Source organism: Ictidomys tridecemlineatus, chromosome 16, assembly GCF_052094955.1.
Source record: "Ictidomys tridecemlineatus isolate mIctTri1 chromosome 16, mIctTri1.hap1, whole genome shotgun sequence".
Classification (NCBI taxonomy): Eukaryota; Metazoa; Chordata; class Mammalia; order Rodentia; family Sciuridae; genus Ictidomys; species Ictidomys tridecemlineatus.
The window spans coordinates 13,142,787-13,163,135 of NC_135492.1; the positions used below are offsets into that span (position 1 = coordinate 13,142,787).

Consider the following 20,349-nt stretch of genomic DNA (forward strand, 5'->3'; position numbering starts at 1 on the left):
TTGCATTAATTGGGGTTCAATCTCTTTTATTATTCTTTGTTGCTATCTATGATGTTGAATTTTGTTTGTGTTTTCCTTCTGGATGTGAAAAACATTATTTGTAAAAAAAAATTCACTATGATTGTTTTCTAGGGATTTGTCATATTTATTTTTATACAATATTCTACTTTGTCTTTTATTTATATAAATATTATCAACAATTTCAAATGTATTATTTGTTTTATTCTTTTGTTTTTTGCCTTTTTGTGATGCTATATCTAAAGAGAATTTTTTGTAGATTTACATCTAACATAGTTAACATTTTTTGGTTTAATCTTGTTAGTCATATTGTGTTTTGATTAGTTTTTTTTTTCAAAATAGTTTATTGATACTTAATTTACTGGTGAGGAAAACTTACTTCTGTAGTTTTCAAGTTGTGTTGATTTCATTTTATTTTTTTCTACTATTAAAATATGCCTTAATTTGTAATTCATACATTTTTATGGTCGTATTTTACTTTTTTCTATTTTTTATATTTGATATTTATTTTGTCATTACTTTGGAATCATTTACGTGCTTCAAAACAGTAGAAATAAATTGGAAATAACATTCTTATATTTTTAAATGAATATACAACCAGTGTAACTCCACATACTTTACCACCAAAAGAATAGGTTGTTACAATTTATGAATGTATGATACGTGAAGATACATTCTACTATCATGTTAACTAAAGAAAAAAATAATGAAAAAAATAAAGTACTTAGTTTGCACTACATTTTATTTAATATTGGTTTCCTTAAACAATCATTGTCTTTACATGTGTTGCCATGATTTGTTATTGATGTCACGCATGCTTTCCTAATTTATACTAATTAAGAAACATTTATGATAATTTTTATACTTTAGTTGTCCACATTCTATAGTAGAATGAAATGTTTTTGTACAAAAATGAAAATATAAAGAAATATATATTTGTATATATTTTTCTTTTCCACAAAAGCTCTCAAATTTTATATGATTTTTGTTGTACAGATTTATTTTAATTGGAAATATTCCACTGATTTTTTTCTCTTACAGCAGGTCAAGAAGTAAAGCAATTTTTGAATATTTTCATATCTTGAAAGTCATGTATTTTTTTTAAAGTTCAAAAAAATGGTATTGGTAGATAAGGTATTTTAGGTTCATATTTTCTTTTTCTTTCAACATACATACCTATATATCCCAGTTCCTTTCTGGACGTGTTCTGCAAATAAATCAACTGTTAATCATAAAAGAATATCTTTGTAAATAAAATTTATTTTTTATTACTTTTTATATTAATTTTTCTTGAAGAGTTTTAAAAGTTTGATTATAAATTTATTAAGTTTATTTATTTATTTATTTATTTATTGAGAATTTAACTCAGGGACACTCAACCATTAAGTCACATCATCAGCAGTATTTTGTATTTTATTTAGAGACAGGATCTCACAGAGGTGCTTAGTGCCTCACTATTGCTGAGTTTGTCTTTGAACTCTTGATCCTCCTGTCTCAGCCTCCCGAGATGCTGGGATTAAAGACATGCAACACTGTGTCCAGCATTACCTGTGTCTTTTAATTAATTCTAGCCTTTAATATTTTTCTTCCTCAAATTGTTAATTAATGAGACTGTGTGTGTGTGGGGGGTGTGCTGGGGATCAAGCCCAGCCTTTTGCATGTGAGGCAAACAGCCTACCATCTAAAATGTATCCCTAGCCTGAGACATTTTTAAAAGAATATTTCTAGTATATAATTTCTACTTTTTTTCTGAATTTTTTTCAATTATCCACATTTTTATTTAGTTTAATAAACATTTTTCAAGTGGTTATTGGGCATTGCTTAGATAATTAACAACATCAATTTTCCAACTGTCAATTATTTACTTGAGGTGATTATACCCTTTATTGTGTGAGCTATTATTTTCATTGGGATTTTTCTATTTAAAATCAGTTAAACTAATCATTATAGTCATTTTGGAAAATATTTGGAAGTTACAATGTAAACAAAAACAGGTTATGTGCAATGACATATAACTGTAATTGGGAATCTAAGGAAATGGAATGCCAGTTTGAAATAAATTGTAGCATTGTGTTAATAAACTGTCTAAAAAATAAGTATAAACATAGAAAGGTCTATGGATGTAGTCTAGTGATAGAATACCACTGTGTTTCAACATAAGAAATACTCCCCAAAAAGATTTTAAAAATAACTTAATAAGAAATTTATTTCCTGCAAAATTTGAGTCACAGGTGGAGTTCAAATATGTAGAAGTAAAGGGCTGTAATTGTGATAATATAAGTCAGTTTGAATACTGTCCTCATCTTTGGTGCTTCAAATTTTTAAGATAATTTTGAAAGTTCTCACTGCTTTTGTCAGCATATTGTACTAAATTCTACATATTTCTTGAGTATTAATGGCCTTGAATCATACTGTTCTGTGGCTTTGCCCCCTACATTGGTAAGGTTTTATATATTTGCATAGTGTATTTACCATAGTGTCATACGTGGAATAACTTGCTGTTTTAATTATTTTCAGGTACTACTTCTAACCAAGAATTTTCAGGAGAACAAGAAATAAAAAATTTTTTGCAAAACTTGATAATGAACAGGTATGGATACCAAGACAGTTAATACTTAATTAAAAAAATAAATTAAAAGGGAGGGAAGTTCAGAAAAGTTTTAATGAAAAGAAAAAAAAATTATGAAAATTATTTATACAGAAAATTACAAGTTCATCAGGTTATATTATTACCGACATCTCAGAAGACTGACTCTTCAACTTGTGCTAGGTGGGGCTAATAAAGAACAATGAAGGACTAAAGCTTCTAATTCTAAAACTTTTAAGACAATTAAGACAGCACATTGGTGAGGTAAGACCACCTTTGAATGGGGCATGGCTTACTATGAAATTTTCTTTAGGAAACAAAGATCTATAATGTCTTTGTCATTCCATGATTCTGTCTACTGTTTCAGAATACCATTTTTGTAGACCCTTCTCTCTGAAACTTGATGGTTTGAGTCAAGGGTGCTTGTAAATGTTCATTTATAATTTTAATTTAACTTGAAGCAGTCTTTGTGTAGTTACCTATCTATTTATGGCTCATAAGTTAACGTAATCATTCCATGTCATGGGACCTCAAGCATCCCACCTGAGTCATTTCCTTCTTGGAAAGTGATGAGCCACCTGAAAAGAAAATGAATATCTGAAATAAATAGGAAAGGAATATGAGACAGGGCCATAACTTAGTTAAAAGGGGTAAAGCACTTTGTAGATTCTCTTGACCACATAGGATCTAAACAACAATGACTAGATAATTTTTCTGTTTTTTATTTAAGGGAGTGTACATCAAAGTTAAGAATGAGATTTCAACAGGAAGAGTCTTTCTTTAGACAGGTTGGTTGGCATTTTGGCAAGTCTCACCCATCTCTGTGATGATAAGTGGCTATGTGGTTCCGATGGATGATACCATCTCAAGTGCCATGCTGAGTTTAGTCAAAACTAGGTAGTAAAAAACATGTACTGAACAGTGTCCAACCAGCTGGATTTCAACTATAAGTTCCCAGATACCAGAGTTTTTTTCCCTAATGGCTTCCATGCTTTTTTTTTTTAATTTCTTGCACAATTTATAGATATATTTCAGCAACTCCATCTGACATTCACTGCTTCATCTTTCATAGCAATAGGGATTTTGTCTAGACTCCCAAGTAAATATCCCAAAAGATCTATGCATTCTGTGGTTTTGGCTTGAATGGAAAAAACTTTCCAAGTGTGAGACCCAGAGACATCCTGGATCCAATACATGTCCCCAGTGAACTAAATCCTGTTGCCATTAGGTTTTTCTGAGGCTCTAGCACTACTCACCTGTGCATCTCCAGAAATATATTTTCAACAAATCAAAAGTATACTCTAACCGATTTCAGTGAGCTTGTTACATATAAAGAATTTTAAAAACACCTTCAGTGATAGATATTTTTACTGGAAAGTTGAGCAGCCCAGTGAAGATGGAGTTTACTCTTTGGCTTAATGAAGAATGCTCTGGCACGTCAGAACCATGATTATGGCCCAATGCCTGCAGGATTCTCTGCAAATTAAAACTAGAAAATAGTGTGTTGGAGGCAAGGTGGAACTGTGGGATATGGGGCATTGGCTAAGCTGGAGAGAGAAAACAACACATATGGCAATCACATTTGAGGACCTATATGTGCTGTTCAATATATTTATACAGCATTTTGTAATTATACCCTTCCTCTAAAAAGTGAAAAATTTTCTATGTAGTCTATTTCATGCTTCAGTTAGTCACTGGAATAATTTGAAATGCACATTTCTGTAAATATCCAAAAATATTTCTTAGAAAAGATAGAAGGAGGAGAAGGAGGAGGAGGAGGAATTTCTTAGTTTTAATAGTCTGATGTTAGTTTACAAAAAATAATGCAATGAACAGTTTCTCCTTGTGGCAATGCATGGAATTATAATGAATGTGGGGGGATTTGTACATACCTACTATTGCTTAATTTAAAGGTAGATGTAGATACTCAGAGAGATATCTATATTTATGATAAGTCTTTCAGGACCTGTAGACAATCTCTACACTAGGTAATTAGCAGTATATTAGAGTTGGTGTAAAACAATGTAAATTCTGTGAAAGTCATTAAAATTTACTTTTTTTTAAATCCTAGAAAACACCCATGTGATAATTTCAAAGAGCTTTACAATGATAAAAGTGAAAAAAATTTTAATTCATGCCCAAAATGTATTTATCCAAGCTTCCATAATCAAGTTACAAACTACAGATATAAGGTATGTGAAAGCACTTTTAATAAAACTATAAAAATCTCTGAACTCCAGAGAATTAATATTTGTGGAAATCCCTACAAGTTAAAAAAATATGTAAAAGCATTTAAAGATTCCTCAATTGATTATCAGAGCAGTAGAAAATGTGAAAAATAGTGTACTCAAATTCCTTCTGTTACTAAAAAACCATAGGCTTTTCAATGAAGATATACCTTATAAATTTAAAAAATGTGAAAATGTCTTCAAGTGTTCAAACCTCTTTAAGCACTATATTAATCATACTGGATAGAAAATCTGGAAATGTAAAGAAACTGTCAAAGCTTTTAATAAAAATCATACCTTACTGAATACCAGAAAATATATACTGGAGAAAAGCCATACAAATGTAAAGAATGTGACAAAGCTTTTAATCGAAAATCACAACTTACTGGACACAAGAGACTTTATACTAGAGAAATGCCCTACAAATGTAAAAAAGGTGGCAAAGCTTTTAATAAAAAATCATCCCTTTCACACCAGAGAATTCACACAGGAGAAAAGCCATACAAATGTAAAGAATGTGGCAAAGCTTTTAATTGAAAATCACACCTTACTCAACACTAGAGTATACATGGTGGAATAAAGCAATACAAGTGTAAAGAATGTGGCAAAGCTTTTAATCAAAAATCACTTATTACTCAACAGCAGAGACTTTATACAGGAGAAAAGCCATACAAATGTGAAGAGTGTAGCAAAGCTTTTAATCAAAGATCACACCTTATTGAACACTAGGGAATTCATACAGAAGAACAGCCATACAAATGTACAGAATGTGGCAAAGCTTTTAATTGAAAATTGTTGTGGTCCAGCTCTGGCAGGGGTCTTAGGAGAAGAACAGATGGTGAAGACTCGGTGAAAGAGGGTGGAGAAATAACAGTCAAAAGTGATGGTCCTGAATCCCAATCTTTACTTCTTAAGTTAATCATATATACTTTTTATTTTGGCAGGCTCACAGTATTTTGTGGTTACAAAACAGGAATTATTGTTTAAAGAAACAAAATATTATGTAGCTACAATTAGATAAGAAGAATATATTTTGGCTTATACATTGGCAAGCATTTTTACTTTCAGTTTGCATTTTGCTTTGAGCTGTTTCTGCTTGTTTAGCTTTTAATAATACTTAGAAATGTCCCAGATTATTGGCTTATACCTTGACTATTATTTCTTGACTTATGGACTAGAACCGGTGCCACGGTTATGGCAAGTAGTTAACTTGAAACAAGAGGCTACTAATTTTAATCAAACAAGAGTAAGAGCACAAAGTGTTGTGCACAGGAACAAGAAGAAGTTGCCCAGTACCAAGCACCAATCTGTCTTCTTAATGTTAAATTTTCTTCTCTAGATTTCAATTTAATTTCTCAAAAACTTCCTTGACTGCTTTTCCTACAGAAGGTTTCTCATTAAACATTAACAATTTATGTTCTACAAGTGAATCATTGCATTCATAGAAAAGAGATTCATTCTTTAGAATTAGTTGCATTAATTGGAAAAGTCATGCATTTTTCTTCATACTTATGGGTCATATGAGAAGTTTCAACTATACTTGTTAAAGGAATACAAAAAACCCCAGCCCATTCCCAGAAACATAGTATGCTCCTCCAGAGGATGGATACCTTGTGACATCCACTTCAGTAGGGCCTTGCCATTGCCTGAGTCAGGGGAGGGGTGCAGCAGAAAATCACAACTTTCTCAACATCAGAGACTTCATACTAGAGAAATGCCATACAAATGTAAAGAATGTGGCAAAGCTATAAATAAAAAATTATGCCTTACTCAACAACAGAGAATTCATACTGGAGAAAAGCCATACAAATGTAAAGAAAGTGGCAAAGCTTTTAATAAAATGTTATGCCTTCCTCAACAATAGAGAATTCATACTGGGGCAAAACCATACAAATATCAATAATGTGGAAAAGCTTCTAATTGAAGGTCACTCCTTAGTCATCACGAGAAACTTCATATGGGAAAAAAGCCATACAAATGCAAACAATGTGGCAAAGCTTTTAATCAAAGACCATATCTTATCTGACACCAGAGAATTAATACTGGGGAAAAGCCATACAAGTGTAAAGAATATGGCAATGCTGTTTATCAAAGATCACACATTTCTCAACACCAGAGAATTCACCCTGGGGAGAAACCATACAAATACAAAGAATGTGGCAAAGCTATTCTTTTAGGAAAACCATTGTTGTTCACCAAATATTCATACTGGATAAGAGCCATGTAAATATTAAGAATGTGGCAAGGTTTTAAGTATGCTTCAAGTGTTTTTACTTGAAACAGATTATTCATACTTGAGACTATTTTAACAGTTCTATCGAATTTAAAAGTCATTTATTGTAAGATCACACCTCATTGGTCACCAGAAAGTTCATACTGGAAAGAAAAATTAAAATTGCTCAGAGATATCTCTACAGTGCTGACTCCATGAAATCCCAACACTTGAAAACTGGCTGTTAGTCAAGAGTCCATGGAAGTGGGCAGGAAACATGGTTGGATCTTTGGTCCTATTTACTTCTGTGGACCTCTTTAGGTTCACTTGTCCTTTCCTCAGTTTCTCTGTATTAATTGATTTCAACTCATCTTCTTTTTTTCCAAGGCTATCTATGGATTTAAAGGCCTCTTTTGTTCCAAACCAACACATTAATAATACTATCTTATGCGTGAAGTCTATGATCACATCAATGTTTTCACAATAACCTCAGATGGAAAGTATGTTTTTTATCAATGTCTTAATTATTTTATATTTTTGGGGGGAGTATACTGAGGCTTGAATTCAGAGCACGCAACCACTAAGGCACATCCCAGCCCTGTTTTGTATTTAGAGACACAATTTTACTGAGTTGCTTAGGGTCTCACTTTTACTACTAAGGCTGGATTTGAACTTGTGATTCTCCTGCTTCAGACTCCTGCGCTGCTTGGATGACAGGCATGCATCACTGCACCCACAAATCAATGTCTTTTGCTCTGTAGTAAGTTAAAAAATTCTACTCAGGATTTCATAATCATATCACTTTTACTACTAAGGCTGGATTTGAACTTGTGATTCTCCTGCTTCAGACTCCTGCGCTGCTTGGATGACAGGCATGCATCACTGCACCCACACATCAATTTATTTTGCTCTGTAGTAAGTTAAAAAATTCTACTCAGGATTTCATATCCATAAAAACCATTCAAAAATGGTTTAATCACACCTCAGGTATTAGATTCTTGCTTTTAATATGTCCTGCATGATACATCTTTGCTTTCTACATCAAATGCAGAGTTCACAAGTTTGAAACCAGGTCGCTGAGAAACAAGGATATTGAACAGCAAAATGCAACACATGTTGTGGCTAAATCCACACATGTAGTGGGTGTGAATACTCACACTGAATAGGTAGCAGGAGACCTGACTATAACCCATAGGGCCCGTATCCTCCTTCCATTACTTTGAGCCCCTGAGCCTCCAGAGGATCTGCACAAATGAGAAATAAGCATACTACTTTTTCCCACACCTAAACATACTATAGAATTTACTAGAAAGACCAGGAGAAACACTGTGTGTCTTTGTACCAATGTGTGGCTTTGCTTACATACAAATATATATATATATATATCCCTGCACACTTGTAAAATCAATAGTTTTGTTACATTTGTAAAAAAAAAAAGAATGGTTAAAAAATGATGTCAATGAAAAGCATTTGAACTGACGAGTCCATCCTGCCAGTTACACTTACAAGAATACAGTTGTGTAACCTAGGAAAAGGCAGGTATTTTCCAAGCCACACTGTGAAAACTCAAAAAGTTATAACTTCTACTGGACCCATCTTTGGCTCTTTAATGTGCTTCTTCTCAGGGAATGATGTTTTAACAATTAATAAAATATGAGAAAATCTCTTCCACTGCAATACTTCAGGTTCTCTCAGAATTCTGGAATACTTAGCCTTTTGCTGGGCATAGTATTACATATTTTTTACCCAAGCAGCAAGAGAGGCTTAGGAAGAAGGATCACAGTTTCAAAACCAGCCTCAGCTTTTCATAAGAATCTAAGCATCTTAGAAAGATTCTAAGTCTAAATATAAAGATTTGTGGATTTGCCTCAGTGGTAGAGAGCAGTTTGGTTTGCTCCCAAGTACAAAAAAAAAAAAAAAAAAAAAAAACAGAGACTCAGGTTGTGTGGTTGTCAGACTCAGTTTTGCTGTGCATAATTCTGAACAATTGATTCATTTTAAAAAGCTTTTTAAACAACAACAAAAAATAATAATAGCAATAATTGCTTAGTGATCACCATAGTGCTATAAAGCACAGATACCTCCACTGAATTTTACTGTCATAGAAATACCTCCATGTTAATCCCCAAATATTAAGAAGGTGCCTCTGTTGATGGGGTATTCATTTCATAGCCTCTGATCAATTACTCTCAAAACTGGTGTACACAAAACCCCAGAAAGTTCCAGTAATTCAGACTCAAAAATCATGCCTTATTCAACAACAGAGAATTCATACTGGAGAAAACCTATACAAATGTAAAAATGGTAGCAAAGCTTTTAATAAAAGATTATGCCTTACTCAACACCAGAGGATTCATACTGGGGAGAAACTATACAAATATAAATAATGTGGCAAAGCTTAAGAACTTAGGAAGATCAGAACTCTAAATAAAACTGACCAGAAAAAGGCACAGAGACATCCATGCAAACTCCACTGCAGGTGTGGACTTAGCTTCATGCCTCACTGCTCAGTAGTCTCAGCCATGGCAGTGGTTACACACGCAGTGGACATTGGGCCTTCTAAAGGCAGTTTTTATTTTCAAGGTTGAGAATAGGATTACTAAACATCATCATGATGGACAAGCCCCTTAGGAAAAACAAGTCTTTGGTCTCTAAGTTTAACCATACTCAGGCTCACAAACCGTGGGATAGACCATATATGCTGAAAAAAAAAAAAAAAACTGGTATTTTTCTAATTCATTATTTTCTCCCCAGTGCTTTAAGCAAAATGATTGTCTTCCAGTAGTGAGAAAGTCAAGAACGAAACAAAAAAAGGAGCAGAAAAAGACAAATAGCATATTATTAGAAGAAAACTAAAGCCTGCAGGTAGGAAAATGTTTAATTTGGGCCTGATTGTGATGCTACTAACTCTCTGTCAAAGAGTTCTACCATCCTTCCCAAACCTTACCAGTCCCTGGTCAATTGTCAATATCAAGCCAGATGACTCTACTTGAACAACAGGAAAGATCCTTCCTTAGCCACAACCCTATTGAGGAAGTAGTCTTTTCACATCTTCTATTCCAAGAATAAATAGGGAGTCACTGAGGACTTCATCTGCATTCATGTGCGCAAGTGCGCCCACACGCGCGTGCACACACACACACACACACACACACACACACACAAATTAATATTCAGGCCATCAGAATCTGCAGCCCCATGCTGGAGCTGGTAATCTGGGAAATTATAGTGCCATCTATAAGAAAAACATTTTACTTCTGATCCTGCACATTCCAGAATTTTCTGTGCAATTTTTTACTTTTCTTTTTCAAGGTGTCATCAGAGAGAAAAAAGCTCCAGTAAGATTCAAAGCCAGGCAGGCCACTACCCTCTTTTGTGTACCTGAGTAGTCTATCTTTTTTCCAAACATCCTGAGCTTGTCCCAGGCAGGTATCACGTTGTGACAACTTGAGAATCAAAGGACAGAGGAGAGACTGTTGACAGGCATCAGAATTCTCTTCTCTGCTGGCCAAGCTTTATGCCTCACTAAAACATGGAGTCCTACTTCTCTGCAGTCATGCAAAAGGCTGCATAGTGTCCGTGGAGCAAAAAATTTTAAAAAAGAATCACAAACACAAGCCCTTGCCTGATGAAGCAGAGAGCAAGCCTCTAGAAGCACCTACAGAGTCATTTTCTTCTTCTTTTTTTCTGGAAATAGAAAGTACTTGTGTTACCAAGGCATTTTACAGTTGAGACTCTCTTTCTTTGAAAATAGGGCTATTCTGACCATGAAGGGGATAAATTCTTGACTGTGTGTGTGTTTGTTGGTTAGTGTATGTATGTTCAAGAGAGAGAGAGGTACTGGGGATTTAACTCACAAGCATTCTGTAGCTGATTAACTATACCTGAAGAAGATCCCTAGATGTGTTTTTTAAATTTTACTGTGAGCCAGTGTCTCACTCTATTGCTCAGGCTGGCCTTTAACTTGGATTCACTAGCTTCAGTCCTCTGAATCACTTGATTTATAGGCATGGACCACCTCACCCAGGCATGGATGACTTCACCCAGTCATGACCTTCTGGAGAGAGCTAATTTTTATAGATAGTCAGCAAGCTTCAAAGTTGTTCATGTGTAAACTAACTAATATAATTTCCGTACCACCAATATCCTTTCTATTGTGCTCCCACATCCAAGGTCAGTTTTTGTCTGATCTAATCATAGCATATCCAGGTACCAGAATACCAGAGATGGCTCATTCCCCCTAAAGCTCACTGAAATTATAATAACATACTGACCATGAATCCACTTATGCTGTCTCATCTTTTCTTCTTTACAAATAGAAGAAAGTCTCTTTTCCAAGTTCTCCATAACCTCCCACACTCTCATCTCCTGACCAACCCTCAACCTACCCAAATGGCTCTTCACTACTGCTTATAGAATACTGTAACTCTGACTGAGGATGTGGCTCAAGTGGTAATGCACTTGCCTGGCATGCACGGGGTTCGAACCTCAGCACCACATAAAAATAAAATAAAGATGTTTTGTCTACCCAAAACTATATATATATACATGTATATTATCTTTCTTCCTTAAAATAATTGAAAAAAAAGAAAGCTGTAGCTCTTTGTGACAGTGCCTGTGTTTATGTGCATCTCCTTTATATGATTAAAACAAACCCAAGGCACTCTTACAAGAATGGCAATCTCCTCAAAAGGGCCAGAGCAACTACATCTGTAACCCGTACGACTTGGTCTTGGTCATGGGGAGGCACTAAATGCCCTTGTTTCTGTTAGACCTTCCCCATATTAGTGCTAGGGAACACAAAGGGCTTCCAGAGGTGAGAGGAAAGGGTGGGCACTGCACCTGGAATGTGGGAATTGTGCAGGCATTGTTCCTGTTGCATACAGTCCTTCAGCCAGTGTTACAAATATGGGTGGCAGAAGAGGTACATTAGCAGATCACGCCCACAAGAGTCTGGAGTAGAGCTAGGCTTGGACCCAAGATTAAAATTTGAGCTATCTCTCCACCTTCTCAGTTACATTCTGAATTAGCACTTTAAAGCATCAACAAAGGAAAGCCATATATTCTGGATGTTCATAAAACCAAAGTATTCTTTTCAGAAGAAGAAAATATTGTCTCCACTTTTCCTCTCCAGATTGGTATTATTAGGGCCTGTGACCATATCTCTGCCACCACCAGGGCTTCAGGCTGTGGGAAAATTGTCAGTCTGTCCTGTATGTGAAGGAGGATCATGATTTCAAAGCCAGTCTCAGAAACTTAATGTGGCACTTAGCAACTCAGCAAGATTACTTTTCTAAATAAAATACAAAAAAGTGCTGGGGATGTAACTCAATGTTTAAGTGTAGACCTCATAATGAAATAAATAAGTGGAGAACTCCAGACAAAACCCTTTCTTGCTATTTAGGCAGTGGTACCTCATAGATGTTATAGTGTATGGAAGAAAAAAAAATGTCTTCATTTAAAAGAAAAATGTTAGCTTACTTAGACATCTGTGTGATAATATGATGATATTGTGTCCTTCACTCATACCACAAAACAGCTTATTTTCACACAATAAATATTGAATGTAAGAACTAATAACAAATATTTTTAAATAGAAAAGAAAACAAAGAATTCATAAGTTAACATAAATAAGAGGGACATATACTGTATATTTTTTGCAAACCTGAAATAGCCTGTACTTTAAAAGCAATGGCAAGAGCACCACAATTCTAAAATTGAGAAAAACCCCATCTCAAAACAAAATTTTAAAAATAGCTGAGAATATAGCTCATTAATAGGACACCATGGATTTAATTCCCAAAATCACAAAAAAATAATAAAAAATAAAATCACATAAAATACTCAAATATTCAAATATTATTGACTAACAGAATAAATGCATTCTCAAAAAAAGAACATAGAGTTTAAACTCTAAGTATCCTTTTTATTATGGGAAATAATGACTATATAAACCATATACTTTTTTATTGTATTACATCTAGTTTAACAAAAAAATATAAAACATCAGATACATTTTTTTGTAGATTTCACATGAGTGTTGCATTTTATATGTAAGCATATTATGAAAGGAAATGTGCAGAGTTTGAGAAAAATCAAAATACAAAAAGCACACAAAAGTCTAAATTGTACACCCTATTTATAGATGATGAAACTGTCATTATAAAGAAGACCATTTTCTATAATACCCCATCAAAATTTTACCATACTTTACTTTAAGAAAGCATCAGAACAAAATTTAAAATTTTCTTACAAGGTTTAAAGTATATAAAATTTGCCAAAGAGTTTGTGATATATAAGAGCAAAAGTACCAGCTATCTTTACCTGACACTAATATATGTTTAAAAATTAGAAACCACCATAGATAAACTCACATGTATGTAAATCACATTTGTATTCTTAAGTGCAACAAATTTTTAGTGCACCAGCCAAGTGTAAGAGCTTCTGCATCTGAAGCACACATGTTAGAAGGCTACTGTATAAAATTACATGAATGTGGAAGAAAGTAACACTTTCACAATATAGTATAATATTAATTTAGTTGAGACATTTTTTATAGCAGTGGAATTTGAAATTTTCTTTCAGCTGCTTTTCTGAGAAACTATACCTATTAAATTTAGACTGATATTTAACAAAAAAAGATTCTGCTTGGGATTTTAGAAGTTCCTTTAAATGCTTGCAAATCAATGGTAAACCAATAGTTTGTGATCTCGAGGAGATTTGCATCAGTAAGCTTCATTCACAGAACTTGAGCATTTTGAAGGTCTTTTTATTTGGGGTCCTCTGCTTAACCCTCCTACCTTTCTTTTTCAGAGTGTTTTCTTATATGTTAGGTAACTAGTTTCTTCCATTGAATAGAAGATGTTAGGAGATTACATCAGTCAGTGAAGAAAAATTTTCTTGCTTCGAAAAATTGGCTGTCATGGGATTTTTAGAGGAGCAAGCTAGAGACTGGAGCTTTTTGTGTGCTGACCACCCAAAAATGCATAAAATAAGTTATTTGTGATTTAACTTCTCTGTTCGGATCCCAGGGTTTTAAGCCCATGGATGTTCTTGCATGAACGTAGATAACTATCATTTCTTTTTGTATTCTTAGTACTATTAATTTGAAGGTTCTTCCTCAGCACAAGCAAAATTAAGATCTAAAGCACAGAAAATTATTTAGCGATAGGGTTTATATATATATATATATATATATATATATATATATATATATATATATATATATATATATATATTCCTGATCTTCCTCTTTTCAGAGTTTCAGTAGCTGTTGGTAATTCTGTTCCAATCACATAGCACATTGCCTAAGGCTGGACTGACACCCAAGTCTACCTTAGCTTTTAAAAATCATCAAGTGTTAGATATTTTCCCAGTTGTACACTTTATATAAATCTCTCAACTCATTTTTTTACTTTTTCTAAGAGAAACTTGAAACATAATATTTTCATTAAATGTATTCATGGAGGAAGAGTGAGTCACGAGCTACTATTTCTTTATATTCTCTACATTGCCCTCACTTAATGTATGCCTTTCATCATTGGGCTATGGTATGATTTTTATTTTTATTTTAGTAAACTTATATAATATTGACTCTAATTAAATTGAAATGGTAAAATGGAAATTATAATTTTCATAGCAACCAGTAAAAATAATATACAGTGTCATTGAAATAATAGAAAAGAATTAGCTTAGTTTAATAATTATTTGTTTAAAATTATTGATGGCCCCACTTGTCCTAATGGTCCAAAATAAGAAATAACTCAAATTTTTTTGAATGTTGAAATGAACATTTTACTGATGTACACATGCTTACTGTCTATTACAGCAGCTGTATTTAAATTATATGGCTTTATGCCAGGCAAAATAAAATTATAGTTTTTATAATCCATTACAGTAACATCCTCCTGGAGAAAAAAAAGTTATATGTAAAAGAAAATGTTTTTTTGGGGGGTGATTATGTAAATATTCTGTGCTTAAAATCAGTGAAGGTTTTTATCATTATATTTGTTAAAGCTATATAATGTATTTCTATGACATTCAAGACATGTCCATATGACCTCACCAAAAATAAATATAAAGGGAAAATGGCTGAACTATGTTGTGAAATGGGTAGTAGCAAAGAAAAAAATAAAAATGGCACATAATAAGCAGGAATTAAATCTGGGTAACTGGTAAAATATTTACTTTATTTAGATACATTTTATTTTTATGTAATAAAACATTTCCATTCTTGTTACTAAGAACCTTTTTGCTCTTTGGGATAGTAGGTAAAAAACTGATTTAGATTTTTCTGAGCAGGGCTAATTCAAAATGTGTTTACTATTGAATAACTTTTGAATCTTTACATAAATGTTTTATGTGCTTTTATATGTGCATCATACTTTAATGAAAATTTTAAGTTATATTTGTGAAATAATTAGGTTTCTCAGCATACAAGCAGCAATTTATGATTTATTACAAATATCAAATTAGTTCCCTTTATATTTTAATATTTTATCATTCTTTCCATGGCATATTTTTATTTATTTATATAATTCAGCAACAAGTTGGTAAACATTATAATTTATTCATTTTTTCCCTCAGTACAGAGGATAAATGTAAGTATCACCAAATATATATACAAGCATACACACCCCCCCATATGCACCAGTGAAGATATATATATATATATATATATATACTTTTTTCCAATGGTAAAATATTCACTTTGATAATATTTTTTTAATTTGAAATGACACCATACTATGTTACAAATTCTGTCATTGTACTTGCATTCCAAAATCATCAGGCACCCTCATTGCTAGGATTATTGGCATGCAGCACAACATATGGCTTGACACATTTTTTTAAAAAATAATTCTCTCCAATTAAATTATTTGATAAAATGATGTGGTTCATAATCAAGGCACTTAGACCTATGTCCTGTGTCTGATGTATTCCCAGTATTTTTTTATCTGAGTTGAATTGGAAAAATGACTGTCAATGATCATTGTATGTAGAGGATATCAATAACACAATACAGGTGCTCTGGTTTAGATAGCTTCCCCATAAGAGTCCCTGTATTTAATGTTTATTCCCAAGGGTGTTTTATTTAGTGGAAACTTTACAAAAATATATCATATTTAGAATTGTTTAGTTCATTGTAGAGTATATACTTCAAAGGAATTGTTGACACCTGGTGATTTTGTATGCCATGGGCTTCTGCCATAATGTGCTCACTCACTTCAAACATAATGCTAAAACACTAAGCACTTATCAACAATAATCTCCAGTACTTTGATTCAAAATAAGATTTTTAAATTGTTAGTTGGTTATCACAAGTATATTTCATAGCTAAAAGAAAACACAAAAACAAAAAATACTGAGAAATTGTGTGGCCAAACTCATGAGCACATATCTTATATGTCTTTGCAACTCATTCATCAAAAGATGTTAATTTAAAGTAGTAGTTTTTAGTTTTACTACACATAGTAATTTATTTTATATCTTTCAAACACAAGAATGCCTGGATTTCTCTCCAGGGATATGGATTACATTGTTTTAATGCAATATTTATTTATTTTTATTTTTAGAAATTAAGGAGCAAATCAGGTGACTGTATACTTTACCAAGAATTAGGAATCATTGTTTCAGAGTTGAAAACACATTAGCTCTGTGTGGTTTCCTTGTGTGTTGTAGGGAGTTGTCTACTCAGCCTTTCATGTGGGGTATATAGAGAATAGATTTGCCAAGTTGAAAAAAATAAAAGAATATATATATATATTTATATCCTCAGGTGTTTAGTCAAACTCTTTGTGGAGGAAATATTTTTTTCAGTAGACCTATCATGTTCCCTTACTTTCATATTAAGAAACTATTTCATGAAAATAATGTCTAGGGTTAGTCTAGATTAAAAATTATGAGTAGACTATAAACACCAAAAAAAAAGAGTAAACTAAGTTGAAGATACACTGTGTGTTATGCACATTTTCACTATTATCTCATGATGAAAAATAAAAATGAATATTTAGGTTTATTTTCCAAACAGAGTCCAAATTGATTTACACAAATTATTCCCTATTAAACACACACACACACACACACACACACACACACACACGCAAACTTGAATGTTCTTAAAAGTGTTTGAATAGCAAAAAATATTAAAGGACATGAACCCCAAAAAATTATGCTTCTATAGCAGAGGTGTAATTCTTCAATTTCTTAATTCCTAGAAAATATTTTATGATATTTTTTTGGTGCTGGGAATTCAACTCAGGGCCTTTTGCATTCCACTGAACTATATCAAGAGCCCTAGAAAAGTTTCATGATTATTGTGAACTGGGGAAAATCTGAATTCTTGAGGCAGTCAGTTGTGATTCTGAGTTGAAACCCTGAATAGCCTTTTAGTACCTGTGGCATTGTAAAGTTTTATTAATTTAGAATAAACATAAAAAATGTTCTCTGATAGAAAAGAAAAAAAGCATAAAATGAAAAAAAAATCTCCAGTTCCATATCCTTCCCTGTATCCGAGCAATTGGCAATACTCTTTTATAGCTGTCCTTATCAAGAGGTAGTGTCTCTTTGCCAATATGTGAATTTGAAAATGGCTATTATATGACACCAAGTAGAAGAGAGAGAATATGCAAATGTACTGGTATTGTTCTTTGATCTAAAGTGTCTTAAATTCTTCCTGTTTTTGTCTTTGTAAATCCCATCATCTCAACAAGAACTAGTTCATATTAGGTTTATGAAGGAGAAGAGGCTATGTGAATGAGAATGAAAAGACTACATTGGACAGCCATCTCTCTTCCAGAAAAAGGGTAACCATGTTGAATAGCTGAGCTTACACTTTTAAAGTATCTGCTGAAATCAGAATAGCCCCGATAAACCCAGTCCATATTTGGCTTGCTCATAAACTGCTCATTTGAATTATGAATTAGTCAGTTTGCTTTTAGTTTGTGATACTTGACAGCTTTGTAATACTTAGTAGCTTAAATACATGTAATGGAAACAGGAAGCCAGAATTCAAAACATGCTAATTTCAAGTTAACTGCATGGATTTAGGCTTGGAAAAAGCAATGAGTTTTTCTTGATTTAATGTTGAAAGTCATATAAAATTATTTTGAGTAATGCCAGAATTCATGTAGACATAAAAATGTTATTAGTACTTTAACTCACAGCATACTCTGCAACAAAAGATAAACCAGACAACCATAGCTGGATTCCTAGGATGAAGGCCCATTGGGAAAATAAACAAAATTTAATCTTTTTGTTCACAACTAAATTTCAGTTTCAAGGTGTCGACAGATACGACGACATGAGGACACTTCCATCTGGATTTGCATCATCATTTGTTTGCTGTCTAATATATGAAAAAGCTACAGATTTTAACAGTTATCAGTTTGGAAGAATGGCATGCCTTAGGCAATTCTCACCTTAGAGCACACTCCTGGGTATAAAAATACCATTTCTTTGTCATTTAGTTTAAAGGAGAAATATTGCTAAGGAAGACATGTTTCCTTACCTCTCATAAGGAATGAGGGTTTTAGTCATTCAATTATCTACAGTTCAGGGTATCACAGCACTCAAATATACACTTGTGATGTGACAGCCATTTGCCACATGTGGCTAATGAATTCTTGAAATGTGGTTGATCTACATTGAGAAGTATTAGAAGTGGAAAGAAGTGTGAGATTTGAAAATTTAATGAAACACTACAGGTAATAAGCTAACATTTTCATTGTTTCTATATTGGAATGATAAAATTATGGATATATTCGGATAAAAATATAAAAATGTACTTAGAAATTATAATCATAATTTTATTATATAATGCAATGTTTAATTATTTTATAACTTGAATTATTATAAAGTACCAATTATTTGTGATGACTTATAAGGTATAAGAATTTGTAGAAATTTATTTATACATACTTATAATTATTTCTTTTATTTGTTTTCCTTCCAAACACTACAAGATCAGTTACATATATATTTATCATTTCATTTCTTCCAACTATGATGCTGTAGAAGATTCTCTACTTTTTCTTAAATGTGATTGCTTCAAAATTTCTAAACATGAGATGGGTATGTTGTTGCATACCTGTAATGCTGGTGTCAGGATACTAAAGAAAGTTAATCACAAGCTTAGGGACAGGCTCAAAAATTTAGTGAGATTCTGTCAATAAAAAAAAATGAAAACAACAAGAGATGTTCCTCCGTAATATATCCCTGGGGTCTATCTCTGGAATAAAACAAACAATCAAAAAGCCTTGTTTAGCCTGAGTAAGAAGGTTATGAAATCCAAAAATGTAAAGTAATTCTCACTCTATTATTTGCATTTGTGAATCTGTCATTGGCATTATTGTCACTGATAATTGATATAAAATTATATTCAACATTAAATACTTATGTCCCCTTTTATGGCCAGGTGTTCTTGCACTTAGAAAGCTCTGAGAAAGAATGTAATTAACATTTTGTTATTTTGGGGTCTTACATCCTGAATTGAAATTATTCACCTTACACTCAGAGGTACAGGGGTCTAAGCATGGTATTTTTTCTATTCAGGTAAAAAGTATAAAATAAAAAATCATTGAGATGATAATTATTGAATCAGAAAAAAAAACCCTAAGAATAGAGGTTAGGCTTCAAAATCTGGGAGACAATTCATCTCTGTCTCAGGCAAATCTCTTTAACCATCTCCAGGTTTTTTGATGCCTGCGTGGCTCTGTGACAGGCCCTTTCCCTCTGACTTTCAATGTCTAGATTATTTGAAAAATAAAAAGACTGCAGGGCTGGATATTATAAAATTAAAAAGAATGGGCTGAGCAAAAGTAGTTATAACTAATTGTGAGAACCTGCACTTTCCTGAGGTCACCATTGTAATCTTTTCACCCTAGTCTAAATTTGATAGAGCTCAATATCCTGCCATGTCTGACCCTAAAAATGCGGTTCACAGTCAGAATTCTACTTTTTGTCCTGTGCCAGATTGGTGACCTCTGTCTGGCCTGAAACCAGCTCTGTACTTTCTCACCTACACACCTTCAGAGTGGTTGTTATATACGGGATCAGGACATGAGATTTTTGACTCATATAAATAATTCATATTTGAGAGTAGCTGTGGTCCAAGGGGTTTTCAGTTTCTCTTTCCTCATCAGGTGGCACCCACTTTTTAAAGTGCATCTTCCAATGTAGGTAAGCAAGATTTTCCTAAATGCCATATTTTCTCTGCTAATTCAGTATATAATGAAGTATTGTTCCCAGAAAATTTCAAATTTTATGGAGTTTTAAGTCATCATTTTCTCTTAGTTTTGTATGGA

At 33.0% G+C, this 20,349-nt stretch overlaps 1 long non-coding RNA gene and 1 pseudogene across 1 annotated transcript in view; both read left to right on the top strand.

The window, feature by feature from the left end:
• Positions 1–4,688: 4,688 nt before the first annotated feature.
• The window catches only part of LOC144371332 (uncharacterized), a 32,120-nt gene continuing 16,459 nt past the window's right edge, over positions 4,689–20,349 (top strand). Inside the window, exon 1 of the long non-coding RNA XR_013431418.1 lies at positions 4,689–4,797. This is a non-coding gene — a long non-coding RNA (uncharacterized LOC144371332). The remainder of the gene's footprint in view (positions 4,798–20,349) is intronic.
• LOC144371393 (uncharacterized) lies at positions 5,028–7,060 on the top strand (annotated as a pseudogene).